The sequence below is a fragment of the Canis lupus genome, chromosome 37 (assembly GCF_048164855.1).
Source record: "Canis lupus baileyi chromosome 37, mCanLup2.hap1, whole genome shotgun sequence".
NCBI lineage: Eukaryota > Metazoa > Chordata > Mammalia > Carnivora > Canidae > Canis > Canis lupus.
Window position 1 is genome coordinate 22,532,627 of NC_132874.1, and position 15,715 is coordinate 22,548,341.

Below are 15,715 nucleotides of genomic sequence, written 5' to 3' on the forward strand. Positions count from 1 at the left end.
TGAAAGCTGGCAAAAAAACACAATTGGCAGAAAGCAGCCAGATCTGCACATGGTCCTGCCTGGAAGATCTTAGAAAGCTGGAGAGGAGGCAGGAAGATACTGGAGAGATAGAGCCAGGATTTGGTGAGGATTAAAGCTGCAGGTTCTTGCAAGCCGGCAGATCCAATTACTCGTCTCAGAACTGCCTCTTACCGTGGGATTTCAGGAAAGTCACTTGCCTCAGGTTCCTCATCTGTATGATGAAAATTTAAAAAATAAAATAAAATCAACCTCCGAGGATTGTTGTAAAATTAAAAGAAATTGTCGAGGCAAGGAATTTGGCCCCAAAGCAGCCCCAACCCAAGTAAGAGAGACACTAGGGAATGAATTTGAAGGATGCCTTTGACTCTGCCTTTGACCTATCTTGGGAAATTATTATTATATTTTTTGAGACTGCAATTTGTCCATTGTCCTATTATTTTAGGGATGGACAGTTTATTCTTAATCTGGGATCCCATGCTATTTCATTCGGCTGGCACTTTAATAGTTGAACACTGTCTCCAAGCCTGGAAATGATTCTTTGGGGTGATCCAGGTGGAGCACCTTGGTAATGGAGGGTAAGCAACTCTGTGGTTTGAAAATTGTTTCTGCAAGGTTCTCTGGGTGAAGATGAAAGTGCTGGAAAGGGAGTCTTACAAGGCCTGCCTCCTCTGGAAAAGCAAAGTGGCCAGACTGGGAGGTGGGGGCAGCACGTATGTTGAGATCTTTGATTTAATTCTCATCACAAAGCATTCTTTTTATTTAACATCTTTCAAATATGAAAATGTAATTGTTAGCTAGGCTTACAAATTGGCTGTCCTATTCTAAAGCCTGTAGACTAACTCACTGGAAGCATACGGGCTGGTAATGAGATTAGAGACTCAGCTCTCAGATATCACACAGACTAAAATACATATTCAGGAAGCCGGAGATGGGGTCCCGGAGCGGACCAAAAATATGTTATGCAAATACAGTGTGTCTGTATTAGTCTGGGAAGTAATGAAAAATAGACCGAAAGTCATCCTGAGGCCTTTCTTTTGCTTAAAGAAAAGCTGTGGCAGGTTCAGAATTGCCCCCGTGGGGACGCCTAGGGGGCTCTGTGGTTGAGGATCACCCAGGGGTGTGATCCCGGGGTCCTGGGGTCGAGTCCCACATTGGGCTCCCCACATGGAGCCTGCTTCTCTCTCTGCCTCTCTCTGTGTTTCTCATGAATAAATAAATCAAATCTTAAAAAAAAAAAAAAAATGCCCCTGTGAGATGATCCCTCCAGTCCGGGCCCGGCTGGCTCTGCAGAGCATGGGTGGGGGCCTCTGTCTGGGACCTCACGTGCAAATCAGGCCCCGCCTGGCTGCTGATGAGGCCCAGGACCTGCAGCACTAAAGTGAAAAGCAGGGGAAAGAAAGAAATGATTATTTTCTTTCTTTCTTTTTTTTTTAGAAGTGATTATTTTCATCTTTATCCCTCGAGGTTGGGCATGGCTACTCTCAACCCGTTGTTAGAATTCATTGTGTTTTCATATCTCTCCCTTTCAGACACAATGCTCTTAACTGCTACAAATTATTAGCATATCTCATCAAAAATTCTTACAGCAGAAGTATGCCACATGGTGATAACTCTTGTCATCAGAAGAATGAAATGGGAAGTTTGGGACATTGCTATTCAGAAAGTTACGCGTAGCCATAGCTTCTCTCGTTGATGAATTTTTCCCTAGTCCACAGGCTGCCTAATTTCGGGACTAGAAATGTGTACGTGAATGTGATAAAGAGAACACGAGACAATTTGCTAGGACAAATCTAATGTGCTGTTTTAAGTTTCCCAGAGAGGTCCAACATGGGAGCCTTTCAAAATGTAAACTCAATCTGGAAGTGAGCTCATTACCGCGGGGAACCTGTGTCTTAAAATGAGTGAGAAAATTGATGCAGAAATAAATGGTCTGATGTCTGGGGCCGGGGGCGGGGGGCGGTGTAGAAAAAAATCCCAATCCTCATTTTCCAGGTAGCAGTCTGTAGAAGGTAAGGATAGCATAGTGACCTACTAAATGCGAAACAGGATGTTTTTTTTTTTTTAACAATCAAACTTTATTTCCTTGTACATAACAATGATTGACAGCAAGATTTCTAAGTAATCATCCCTTTATTTAGTTTAGATAAAGACTTCCAGCTCAGAACTCTGTTAGAAATTAACCATTAGGAACCATGTAAAAGAGATGTAAGGCACGTACCATATAATGACCAAATAGCAGTTTTAATTTTTCTACAGAATTTACTGCAAGTTACCACATAATGAAAACAAAAGCAGGTTACTCTAAATGTGTTGAATTTGTTTAGTAATTTAAATAAAAACATATGACTCCCATTACACAGATAATTCTAAAGCTACTCTGAAAAACAAATCAAGAAATATCTATCGGGAGATGACATACCTATCCTAGCACACCAAAAATTAGGCTGTTCTCTTCACAGAATATATGGAGAATGAGTAACTGACTATCAACACAGTGAATGTTTTAATATTTGGGGGAATATTGGAAACCTATTTGTTAAAAAACAAATTTCTATGGACATTGTTTATCTCGTCCTTGTAGATCCAGACGAGATTAGTTTAGAAAAACAGTCTTCTTCAAGCTAATTCAAAATAAGACTATGTGATTTCTAAGCCTGTTTGTAAGGATTCTTTAGTATCTGATTAGCCCAGAACTGTCCTGGACTGAAGATTTTCTAGACTGATGAAGATTTTCTAGGTGAAACAGCATCCTAAAGGGTTCACGGGGATTGCAGTCAGGGATGAGGCAGGTATGGCTTATGTTATACCACAGATTTCTCCTTGAAAATTAAACTGTGATGGAGTTAAAAACTGATATATGAACTTATCAGACGTACCAGATGATCAGCTTCTGGAATACCAACTTTCCTTTCCCCTAGTCCCCAAGAGCCGCGGAATCATGATCTCTTAGGCTAACAAATGTCAATTTAAAAAAGATAAATGAAAATAAATAAATAAAAATAAAAAATAAAAAAGATAAATGAAAACCCTGGCCACCTGGGGACTTCTCAGGGCCCAGAGGAATCGTTTATCTTTCATAAAGAAGCAGCCAAAACTAGGGAAGGATTCAACACTTGTATTGAGCTTTTTTCACTTGGTTTACCACCTGGCAATAAAAACAAAATCTGTGGAATGAGGGAATGAATGAGTGGTAAAAGGATGGGAATGTGGATGAAGAAGGACTTTCACAGGGAGAGGTGAGGGCTGGGTCAATATATCTTAAGAAATTAAATTGGAGGAGTGAAAAGAATTTTTAAAAAACCTGGTTAATTGGGTAAATCATCATAGGTTTGAACCTGGATTTATTATAAATAAATAAATCTTATTTATTTATAAACTGAAAAACTGGAAAGCTGAAAAACAAACAAGCAAACAGAAAAACCAAAAAAACCCTTCTCTTAAGATCACTAATAAAGTGACGGAGGCGCTTAGAAGTTTCATTTCCTTAGGAAGTGTGCTTATTCATACCACATCCACATAGAAACAAATCCTTAAGTATTTTCCTGCCATTTTGTTGTTCGACTGAAGAACCCAGGAGATCACCACATACTGGGTCAAGAGGACCCTCCCACTCTTACCTCTTTCCTGCTCACTCCCCCCACTAACAGAATTCAGGATTAGTCCTCTCTTTGATATAAGGGCCCCTGGAAGTGCCTACCATATAGGAGCCAGTTCAGAGTGGAGGTCCAGCTGTTGAGGAATAAACCCCGCAGGTGGGAGGTGTTCGGGCTGCAAGAAGACAGTGCAAGCTTCCTATACCATGGAGTATCTGATTTGGGATATTCTGGAATAATGTGTAAGTATTTTCACCCACTTTATTAAAATGCTTTTAATTCCGTATTTGTATGTGACAGTTAAATGGCCTGAATAATACACTTAGTCCTATTTGCCTTCCTGAAGCCTCTAGCTGGAACAGGGTGTTCCCAGATTCAGAGTCATTTTTCCCTGAACAATCACCCTTATACCTCATGAACCAAAATGAAGGGCCAGAGCAATAGGGAAGTGAAATAATTCAGATATGCTCCATTTCTGCCTAATTTTCTAGTTTAACTACTAATATCATTCTTTTGTTCATTGTGCTGGAAGCCACTTTAGAACCTTCTTGGAATGAAATAAGTTACAATAACTAATTGAACTGTGTGTGTGTGGCTGCATTCGAGGAATAATTACATTTCTTCAACATGGGACTTAAAATCATTGGAGTTAACTTGACTCCATTTTCTTTTTTTTTTCTTTTTTTTTAAGATTTTATTTTTCTATTTATTCATGAGAGACACACAGAGAGAGAGAGAGAGGGGGAGAGAGAGGCAGAGACACAGGCAGAGAGCGAAGCAGACTCCATGCAGGGAGCCCAACGTGGGACTCGATCCCAGGACCCCGGGATCACGCCCTGGGCCGAAGGCAGGCGTCAAACCACTGAGCCACTCAGGGATCCCATTGACTCCATTTTCTATCCATTTGAAAAATACTCATGACATGTCAAAATCTGTTTCCCAGAAGCGACCAAAAGCTGCCCAATTAATCACCAAGAGCTCTTATCATTGGATATAAAACGATATAAAGGCCTCTGAAGACTAGACTGTGCTTACATTTCAGGGGAGGATGTGGTTACGGGTGTGAAATGTGTGGCTCCCCTGGAAGCCCTGGCCGTTTGCCCCAGGCATGCCCACACAGCACCCCCCCGGGGGGCCAGCACGGTCAGGGGGGCTGCCTTCCAGTGACGCCCTCTCAGGGCCATGGTCTGACCAGGGGCCGTGTGGACCTGCCAGGGCAGCTGCTTTTGTACGGAGTCTGTCTCCTGAATGCGGGGCACCAGCAAGCCAGGGAAACACTCACTTACCATCGCTCCGTTATCTGCTGACACTGAACTTGGAGATGTAGGAGTATAATCAGAATCAAAGGAGATGCTGGTCTGCTGCACTTTAAAGTAGGTTATTAACAAAACCCCAAACCTACCGGAGTAGTCTGCGATTGCTTAGTTTCTAAACTATAGCTGTCGCCCAATTTGGTCTTCAGAACTAGCCTTGGTTCTTTGGCATATACGTAATTTGGGGTGGTGGATAGTCCCTCAAGCACAAACTTTCCACACACATGTGCTCTTCTCACTGGGGAGTTTAATGCAAGTGTTATAACAACTTAACATAAATCTAAGTAAGGAGGAAGCAAACATCTCAGTTATTCTTAGCTCCTCTTCAATCATTGGCTTGAATTGGAGGCTTTTTGGGAAGCAGCGCCTTGTCCGGAAGCAGCGCCTTGTCCGTCTCTTTAAAAATGTATCTACTAAAAAAAATTAAAAAATAAAAAATAATAAAAATGTATTTACTTGTTTTTTCAAGTCTCATGACTTCCGCTCTGGGCGAACCGGAGCCAAGTCATTTTGAATGTCTGAGTTAAAGAGCCCTTGGGAAAAGAAACTTCAATTATTTTCCTGTCTGGGTAAGTGTCAGAACAATTCATCATAGCAACTAACACAAATGTACTCACTTCTATAAAAGTCAACTCCTTGAACCAAGACACTGGCATTTGTTCTGTTGCCCTGAGCTTTATTCTGATTTCAGTTCACCGAACCCTTTATGCCTGGGCAGATCTTAAGCCCTATTGCTGAGGTCCTCACAGTCATGAGGTAACGTATAGGAGAAATTTGACAATTAGCTGAAATACTTGGACTGGGCAGACATGTCAGTAATTTGGGCTGCTACTTTCAAGTAGCTAGAGAGGGGCCAGCTAGAGAGAGGGAGAGAAGGGTAAAAGCAGAGGCTTTCATCCATGTGGCCATACCTGCATTGAGCAAATCTCAGGATGAAAATGTGAATCTGCACAAAAGCAGAAAAAGAAAATTAGCAGGTGATTATTTGCTTTACAAAGGAAGATCACCTGAGACGCTCTAAAGTTCTCTTGATTTGCAGGAAGATATCTCCAAACATTATCTTGATGTAAATTTTCCCCCATTTCTTAGACTAACCCTCAAGAAGCTAGAGTCATGGTGTGGAGAAGGCAAAGAGAAATAAACAAGCGTTTCCCACCCCAAAATGATGCTCTTGAGATTCCAAAAGGAAGGGCACAGAGGGGCGGGAGACAAGACATTATGCCCTGGAAGGGGAGGAAAGGAAGAGTCTAAGTCACTTGGGGTGTATGGCAGGGAACATGGTGGCAGGAGCGCTCTTGGCCATGGTGGGGAAGAAAAAAAAATGGGAGTGGAAAGGATCACCTGGCGGGCAGCACAGACTACTGCTTGGAAGCCAAGTCACACCTGCAGATTGTGAGTGATAAGGAGTTGTTCTACACGTCCTCCTGGGCCACGACCCTCACGGACACCTCCACCTCCAGTGCCACTGCCAGTGGTAGGATGCGCATTTCTCCAAACATCTGCTGAGTCTGAGCCCCAGGACTGACTCACATTTCCTCCCTTGAATGACCTGAACCATACAATTCCCCCCAAAATAGAGCAGGTCCTTGGTGCTCAGCCACGCTCTTGGGGACAAACACAAGGCCCTGTATGTGGGTGAGGTTGAGTGGAAAAATATAGACCCTATTATTATTATTTTTAAAAGATTTATTTATTCATTCATTCAGAGAGAGCGAAGAGAGAGGCAGAGACCCAGGCAGAGGGAGAAGCAGGCTCCATGCAGGGAGCCCGACGTGGGACTCCATCCCGGGTCTCCAGGATCACACCCCGGGCTGCAGGCGGCGCTAAACCGCTGCGCCACCGGGGCTGCCCTAGACCCTATTATAAATGCCTGTTCATTCTAATCAAAGTTATGGACACTGAGTCAATCCAATCTTTTCAGAAGCACCTCTACACCATAAGGAGCCTTCCTGACTAGGAGACCTTGCTCACTTCACCTGCACGGCTGATGGCTGATGTGTTAGATTGAAAAGGCTCTAAATGGACAAGATGTTGGGTAGACAGATAGGAGCAGATATCGAATGGAGTAAACTTGACCCAAATCTTTCCCCCAAATTTTCTGAATAAGCCTGAAGTGCCTCAATCTCCTTTTCATTCACTTGTAGCAAAAAATGTTTCTCTGGGACCAATCTGGAATCCCTCTGTCGTTCAACTAAAGCAAGGATGCTTAGGGCAGTATCTTTACCCTCAGCAGCATTAATAATTGTACAACCAACTCACTACACTGAAATAATAATAATCATTAAAGTTCCCTTTAGCTAGCAGGTGAAATGATTCTATTAAAATTTAGTTGAATACCTAACTTGGGGAACTAGGGTATAAAATGCAGTATCCTGGACTTAATTTTTGGGGGGATCTTGTGTCCTATGGTGATGGAGTGTGCAAAAAAACTGGGTGGACTAAGGACTGAGAAGCCTTGAAATATGGCTGTCCCCACACTCTTTGTCACCTCGTGCATAGCTGTAAGTTATACACGAGATGCAGGATTGTTTGATTTTGCTTTTTTTCCTTGACTTTTAACTCATTGAATAGGAACTACTCTGGAACTGGGATGCCTGGGTGGCTCAGCAGTTGAGTGTCTGCCTTTGGCTCAGGGAGTGATCCCGGGGTCCAGGATCGAGCCCCATGTCGGGCTTCCTGCAGGGAGCCTACTTGTCCCTCTACCTGTGTCTCTGTGTCTGTCATGAACAAATAAGTAAATACAATCTTAAAAAAAAAAAAAAAAAAAGGAACTACTCCTGGACTGATTTTAATGTGCTTGATAAAAATCCTTGCCCACTGATGCTTATACGGAATCTGAACCTTAATATCACTTTGAGAATATCAACAGAAATAAATGGTTTCTCAAGGCAGAAGACAGGACTCCCCACCCCCTTCTTGTTAATTTATGACTTACTTATTTGAAATCACATTTAGATTATCTGGATACTATAAAGGGGTAGAAATAAAATATATATCCTCCCTCTCTAATTTCTTTCTTGTGAAAATTTTCAAGTATTCGAAAAAGTTAAAGGAATAAAATTGTATAATAAAGGACTGCAATCCTTTACTTGGATTCAATAATTATTAACATCTTGCTACATTCACTTCGCCTATCCATCTATTTATTGTGGGGCCAACTGAAAGCTAATTTTTAATATTATGGCATGTTATTACCAAGGACTTTGGCATACAGAGCCTAAAAACAAGGACATTTTTATTACAAAACACCATTATTACACTTGTGAAAATAAACAAAAATTCTGGAATACCATTTAACATCTTGTGCATAATCTTTCCAATGGTCTAAAACTTATTCTGTATGTTCATTATGTAGATTTACTTTGATGTATCAGAGGTGACCTTATCAATACTCGGTTCACTCTGTTGGCAAAAAGCGTGGCTTATGAGACTGTTCTTTTTTTTTAATGATTTTATTCATTTATTTAAGAGAGAAAGCAGAGAGCACAAATGGGGAGAAGGGGGTAGAGAAGCTGAGGGAGAGGGAGAAGCAGGCTCCCTGCTGAGCAGGCAGCTTGATGTGGGCTCGATCCAAGACCAGGAGATGAAGGCAGACACCTAACCGACTGAGCCACCCGGGTGCCCAGAGACTGCTCTAATACCAAATTCTCATTTGTGGTAAATGTACTCCAAACTCAATTACTTAAAAGCATATTTTATTTGACAATGAAGTCAGTCTAGTGGGATCACCAATAATCTACGTTGGTTATTTGCCTATATGTACAGATATGCAGCAATTACTACACATTGCTCTGAAATTTCCCCAGATCCAAATCACCATGGACCAACTTGAAGGTGGGCAATCCTGGGGTCCTGACTGTTCTTTGTTCAGGCAATAGAGCAGCTTCTGGGCTACATAAATGAAATCTTAAAAGGAAAAAAAAAAAAAGAACATCTTGCTAATTGTGGAGTGCCTGGGTGGCTCAGTTGGTTAAGCATCTCACTTTGGCTCAGGCCATAATCCTGGGGTCCTGGGATCAAGCTCAGGCTTTGTATTCTGCAGGGAGTCTGATTCTCCCTCTCTCTCTGGCCCTCCCCCAATGCATGCTTGTATGCACTCTCTCTCTCAAATAAATAAATAAATAAATAAATAAATAAATAAAATCTTAAAAAAAAAGAATTTCTTACTAATTGAAGCTCCCAAAGTTTTCTTTTTTTTAAAATTTATTTGTGATAGTCACAGAGAGAGAGAGAGAGAATGAGGCAGAGACACAGGCAGAGGGAGAAGCAGGCTCCATGCACCGGGAGCCCGACGTGGGATTCGATCCCAGGTCTCCAGGATCGCGCCCTGGGCCAAAGGCAGGCGCCAAACTGCTGCGCCACCCAGGGATCCCTCCCAAAGTTTTCTTTGTCCTGTAAATTCCTTGCACATTTATTGTCTCTTTGTCTAAAAAAGTACAAAAACTGACTGCGTGGTCATTTCCTTAGGTCTCCATTTTGTTATTGGGCTTCCACACGCATTTATTTTTATTTTTATTTTTTTAAGATTTTATTTATTTATTCATGAGAGACGAGAGAGAGAGAGAGAGAGAGAGAGAGGCAGAGACATAAGCAGAGGGAGAAGCAAGCTCCATGCAGGGAGCCCGATGTGGGACTCAATCTAGGGACTCCAGGATCACACCCTGGGCTGAAGGCAGGTGTTCAACCGCTGAGCTACCCAAGGATTCCCCCTCCATGCACATTTAATAAAAGCTTGGGGGAGTGGTTCTTTTGCTAATTTGTCTCATGTAATTTAATTCTTAGTCCAGCTGGAAGACCTCAAAAGATAGAGGGACTTTTTTGCCTTCGCCACTATAGGAATAGGGTTAGGATCCCTCAGGGGTAACAAGGATGAGAGGGAATAAATGGATTAAAAGGACCGATTCAGAGAGATTTGATACCTGAGTCAGTCTCAGTACTCACCTGCAGTCCGACCTTCCTTCGTAGCCAGAAACCAGATGCTAGGAGCACAGCAAGCTGAGCATCTGCAGTGACAAAGGAGGAGTGACCGTGTAGACCGTACAGGAATCTGCTTAGATGAACTTGAACTTTTAAATTACCTTCGATTTACTGAAGTTACGCCTGATTATCGCATGACATTTGGAAAAACATAAAAGTGCACAGAAGAAAATAAAATCCCATTGTGAACGATTTAGCCTGTCCCTTTTTAAAAATGGTTCAATGCCTGGGGTTTGATGATAAATTATGAAACTTCCCAGAAGTCTAATTGTTGGAAATCAAGGGATGGCATTTTGGTGGGAAGAACGGTGTTGGCTCTCTGGCTCATTCAGTCATTCCACAGATATTTAGTGAGCATTCATCAGATGCCTGGCTCTGTGTTGGGCATTCGTCATGCAAATATGAATGAGACAGTGACAGCCCCTCCCTGTCCCCGTGGAGATTACATTCTCTCCAGAAAATCATTATGAATGTTTACTTACAATTAGGAATGAATGCAGGCCTTATGAGACTATACAACGTTGTTTCCTGACATTTCCCAGGCTCGCTTGGTCTGGTTTATGCTAGAATTAGCCTTGCTACCCAGAGCATCCTGCAGACCATGAGCGCTGGCATCTCTTGAGAACTTGTCAGAGATGCAGACTCTCAGGCCCATCCAGACCTAATGAATCAGGATCGGCTTTTCAATAAGCTTCCCCAGAATCCAGAGGCACATTAGGGTTTGAGAAAGCCTGGTCTAAAGGGTGGGTAGGAATCAGCAGTCAGCAGTCTAAGGCAGGTGGTGGTGGGGGGGCATGGGGAAGGCCTGTCAGGCCCGTGAGCGGGCGTTGGGTGGAAGCACCCGCAGACAGTGGAGAGAGGCCAATGCGGACGGTCGGAGGCCAGACGAGGCTGGTGGGATGAACAAGGGAGGCCCTCAGTATGGGGCTAGCCATGGATTGGGACCACTTTAGATCCTGTTGGAGTCTTCAGTTTCCTTATTGGCCAAGGGACAATTATCCTCCCCATGCCCCATGCCCAGGTGCTGTAGGGAGGATCAGAGCAGTTAACATGCTGCACTGTTCACAACTGTAGGGCCTCTCATTGCTCTTCTTTTCTTTTCTTTTCTTTTTTTTTTTTTTTTTTTTAGATTTTATTTATTTATTCATGAGAGACACACAGAGAAAGGCAGAGACACAGGCAGAGGGAGAAGCAGGCTCCCTGCGGGGACCCCAATGTGAGATTCAATCCCAGGAACTGAGCCAAAGGCAGCCACTCAACTGCTGAGCCACTCAGGCTTCCCTCACTGCTCTTCTTTTAAAGACAAACAGAGAAGAGCTGTGGTCTGCAGATGCTCGCCAAATTACCTTCCCGGGTCTGCAACCGGTGAGCTGGAACCCAACAGTAAATCCTGGTGTGGATACGAATAGTTCCTTAAATGCATCCCAAGCACAGGTAATGACGAAAAATGCCTCTTGAGCTGTAATTTTGCAAATTGGTGGAGGCAGAGAGTGGGGAGAGGGGGATACAAATGGCAAAGCCTGTGTGGTTAGGGCTGCCCTGGGGCTGGGACAGCCTCCCCCACTCCCGGCTCGCTTCCCGGCTTTCCGTGGTGCTGCTGGACGCAGATGGAATGGGGTACGGGGGCGGGGGGGTGGGCACCTGGAGAAGCGGCTTCCAACTTTTGCACAGGCTGTTGACCACGAGGGCTAGGGGGAAAAGACAGAGCTTACAGCAAAGCAAAGCAAAACAAAACAACAAGCCCACACAAAACAACTGCAGGACAGAGAGACAAACATCCCTTCAAAAGCAAAGGCCTGGAATTTCATTTGCTCTTATTAATCGGATTCAAGTATCTGGTTTCCAAGGCTCTTCCTCCACTGCACCTGTGTAACTCTACCCCAGGCTTGGAAGACGGACAGGTGACCCAGAGAGCTTCTCTTTGTTCTCCATTTCACATCCTGTTAGGTAGGTGCAGGCCCCGGCAGCTCCTCAGCTGGATTTGCAGCCCGAGACCGCTCTGCTCCTGTGGATCTGGTCCTGACATTTCTATCCCACAGGCCCTCAGAGGTGTTCACAGCACAGTCTCTGCCATCTGCCACCTTTTGTGTCCTTGCGGCAGGCTCAGGCTTCTCAAAACTTCTTGTTTACGATTCCTAATGCGCAGAAAGGAAAACCCAGGCCAAGAACGTTCAAATGAGACATCGGAGAGTAAATAGCTGGAGTCACTCAGTGTCTGGGCATGACCAGGAGTCAGAAATTCTGCTGCACATTTCAGAGTTGTTGTTTTTTTTTTTCATCATCATCATCATCATCATCATCAAATATTTAAGTAACAAAAATACTAAGAAGGAAATCTCAGGGCGCCTGGGTGGCTCAGTCAGTGAAGCGTCTGCCTTCAGCTCAGGTCGTGGTCTTGGAGTCCTGGGATGGAGCCTCACATTGGGCTCCCTGCTTAGCTGGGAGCCTGCTTCTCCTCCCTCTACTTCTGCCCCTCCCCTCCCTTGTGCTCTCTCTCTGTCTCAAATAAATAAAACAAAATCTTAAAAAAGAAAAAAAAAAGAAGGAAGTCTCATGAGTGATTATTCCTAGCACCCAGAAGTGAGCACTTGGGGGCACTCTGGCCGTGTACTTCTACCCTCCACAGCGCCCACGTCCCTTTTAAGTTACACAGCGTGCACATTCATGTGATCAGAGACGTATGTAAGAACGTTATAGGTAAATGTTCCTGACACCCTCCCCTCTGGACTCGTTCACCACCCCAAAGATGCCTTTATGAATTTGGCAGGTACCCTTCCAAATCTAGTATTGTTTTTGTTATACATAACTTTATTACTACACTATACCCATCAGTCATTTTGTTTCTGAGCTCTATCCATACTTTTATAATCGATCCATTTTTGTAGCTTTATAGTATTCCATTGAGTATCATAATTTATTCATCCCACTTTTAATGAACATTGAAGTTCTCTCCAATTTCTTATTATGGCAAAACATTGCAACGATAAGTGTCTTGATACCTTTGTCTTGGTGCCTAGGATTGAATCCTAGGGATTGTTGGGTGACAAGTGATCCACATTTTCATTTTTTAAAAAAAGGTTTTATTTATTTATTCATGAGAGACACACAGAAAGAAGCAGAGACACAGGCAGAGGGAGAAGCAGGCTCCCCGCAAGGAGGCTGATATGGGACTGGAACCCGGAACCCCGGGATCACGCCCTGAGCCAAAGGTAGACACTCAACTGCTGAGCATGGAGCCACCCAGGCGTCCCCACATTTTCAAATTTAACGACTACTGCCAAACTGCCTTCCAAAGAGCCTGCTCCAACTGATGCACCCAACAGCAGCATATGAGGGTACCTGCCTCTCCATAATCTTGCAAACACTCCTGTTGTCAGACTTGTCCAAGTATAATTTTCAAAAGCCTGATTCTCAAATGTTTCTACAAATATGGCAGGCACATGTGTCCGAAATTTTTTCCTCCTCGTTAACTAAGGAGAAAATTTGTAAGATGAAAAAGCTGATTCAAAGACCATTTGGGGTAACAGGTTTATGTAGTCCTTGCAATATGTTAAAATAAGACTGCTAGACTAGATATAAAAATGGTTAATGTCCTACAGGGCACTAAAATGATAACCCGAGAAGTTATCTCTTTTCTGGGGCAAAAATTATTTGCATTTCTATCAAGCACAGATCTACACGTTAATCTATATCCTTACAGGGTCTTAGGCCTTCATTAATACTAAATAGCAACATCAAGCAATGGTATATCCTCCTAGAAAATGAAGTAATCCTTGGGCTTTAAAACAATGCCCAATAACTTTGAAAGGACATGCATTGCGAGGGTAACCATCCTTTTTGCCTTCTTCCCAGATTTGGGATAACTTTTAACTGATTTTTAGAAATCTGTATCGATGCAATGGATTAAAAAATAGCAATTCATTGTGTTTTAGTCTGAATTTCTGTAATCATTAGTGGCTTTGGGGCAGGTGTTACTTTTAGTTTTCTCTGGTTCTGGGTCTCTTCAAAGAAACATGACTGATAGGAAAATACTTTCTTCTCTTTAGTGACCAGGAATGCCTGGCACAGACTGAGGGGCAGCTTCACAAAGTTAGGTCTCCTTGGCAACAGGGGACCGAAGATCTGATTGTTTCTAGGAAAGATTTAACGGAAAGCATAAAAGCACCTTAATTCTGGCCTTTAAAGTACTAGGGATGGCTGTTCAGCTCAGTGGTGAGAGAGAAAAGGGGGTGTGTCCTGGGAGGGTGGCTGAGGGGGAGGCCTCAATGGGGCTTTGTTGGGGAAGGTGGAGGGCAGCCCCGCTGGCTCCTTCAGGTCAGGCACCCCCGGGGCCTGTGCTGAGTCCTGCCCTGGCCTATCCATCACACCACACTTACTGGTCCGGCTTCCCACCCGGCAGGCCCAACGGTGGACCACTCCTTGTCCCGTCTACACCCAGGACACGGAGGCAAAGCTAAGCCTAGATGGTGAACCCTCTGGAACAGTCTGAATACAGCCCGTTGGTGCTGATGGGGGGTCCTGGGGTGCGGGCCGGATGGAGTCAAGTGAGCAGCAACCTGCCCTCAACCTCTGAGGTTTCTGTGCCCTCCCTGGGCTCTCGGTGCTTTCCAGAACTCTGCAAAGCCTGGAGGGCCCGGGCCTGGCTCTCCCACCCTGCCCAGGGCCATGTGAGGTCACCTGAGTCACTTCTGGAACTAACTTCCAATCTCAAACTATCGCTCGAAATCATCTTCCACTTAGGAACAGCCTGAGGATTAGGAGGCTGTGAATCACGGCTGCTGCAATCCCGGTTTTCAACGTGGGCAGCTTCCCCGGTTCACTTCCCAAATCCCAGACTCTCAAAGGGCTAGAAGCTTCCGGGTGGTGGTGTTGGCGGGGGGGGGCTCCTTCCGAGGAGGCTGCTTTCCCCACCACCGGTTCGTCCCACGTCTTAGCAGTGGGGGGATCCCCCTGTTTTTGGGGGAGCGACCGCTTGGCTGGCCCGCCAAGGTGCTAAGGGGCGCGCGTTCCCGGGCTGTCCGGCCCGCCGCGTCCCGGTCGGTCTGCAGCGCGCGTCCCCGCTGTGGCACGGCTGGAATGCGCGGGGGGACGCGGGGCGGGAGGGGGAGCGCGGGGGTCCAGGGTCCGGCTGGGGGGGCCCCGGACCCCCGCCCCTGGCACCCCGGATCCCGGACCCCCGCCCCTGGCACCCCGGCCCCCCGACTCCTGGGCCCCGGACCCCCGCCCCCTGGTCCCCCGCCCCTGGTCCCCGGCCCCGAGCCCGGACCCCGCCCCCGGATCCCAACCTCGGACCCCGGATCCCCGCCCCCCGGCCCCCCGGATTCCGGCCCCCGGACCCCCGGACCCCTGGACCCCAGCTCCCGCCCCTGGCCCCCCCGGCCCCCCGGATCCCCGCCCTCGGACCCCCGGACCCCGGCCCCAAGCCCAGCCCCCGCCCCCGGCCCCCCGGTCCCCCGGAGCCCCGCCCTCGGACCCCGGCCCCCGACCCCCCGACCCCCCGACCCCCCGGCCCGGGCGCGGAGACCAGGGCGAGGCCGACAGCCCCGGCCCCGGGTCCCCCCGCCCCGCCCCGCCCCGCCCCGCCCCCGCCCGCACCTCCAGTCCGCGGGGACGCGCCGCCGGGCCAGGGCTGCCGGGGATCGGGACGCGGGAGGGAGCAGCGTGTGCTCGGGGCCCGGCCCGCCCGCCCGCGTCCCCAGCGCCTCGTCCAGTCCCGGCGGCGGCGGCGGGGCCGGAGGGGCGGGGCAGGCGGCGGCGGGCGGGGAGGCGGGCGGGGCGGGGCGGGCCGGGAGGCGGCCGGGGTGCCGGGGC

The 15,715-nt window shown here is 46.4% G+C and overlaps 1 long non-coding RNA gene across 1 annotated transcript; it reads right to left on the reverse strand.

Annotated features, from left to right (window-relative positions):
• Positions 1 to 5,157: 5,157 nt before the first annotated feature.
• On the reverse strand, positions 5,158 to 15,592 carry LOC140626095 (uncharacterized). The gene is made up of 5 exons (XR_012025310.1): positions 15,500 to 15,592; positions 11,251 to 11,363; positions 9,869 to 9,930; positions 5,839 to 5,873; positions 5,158 to 5,340 (listed from the first exon to the last, which is right to left on the reverse strand). It is a non-coding gene; the product is annotated as an uncharacterized lncRNA (long non-coding RNA).
• Positions 15,593 to 15,715: the final 123 nt, after the last annotated feature.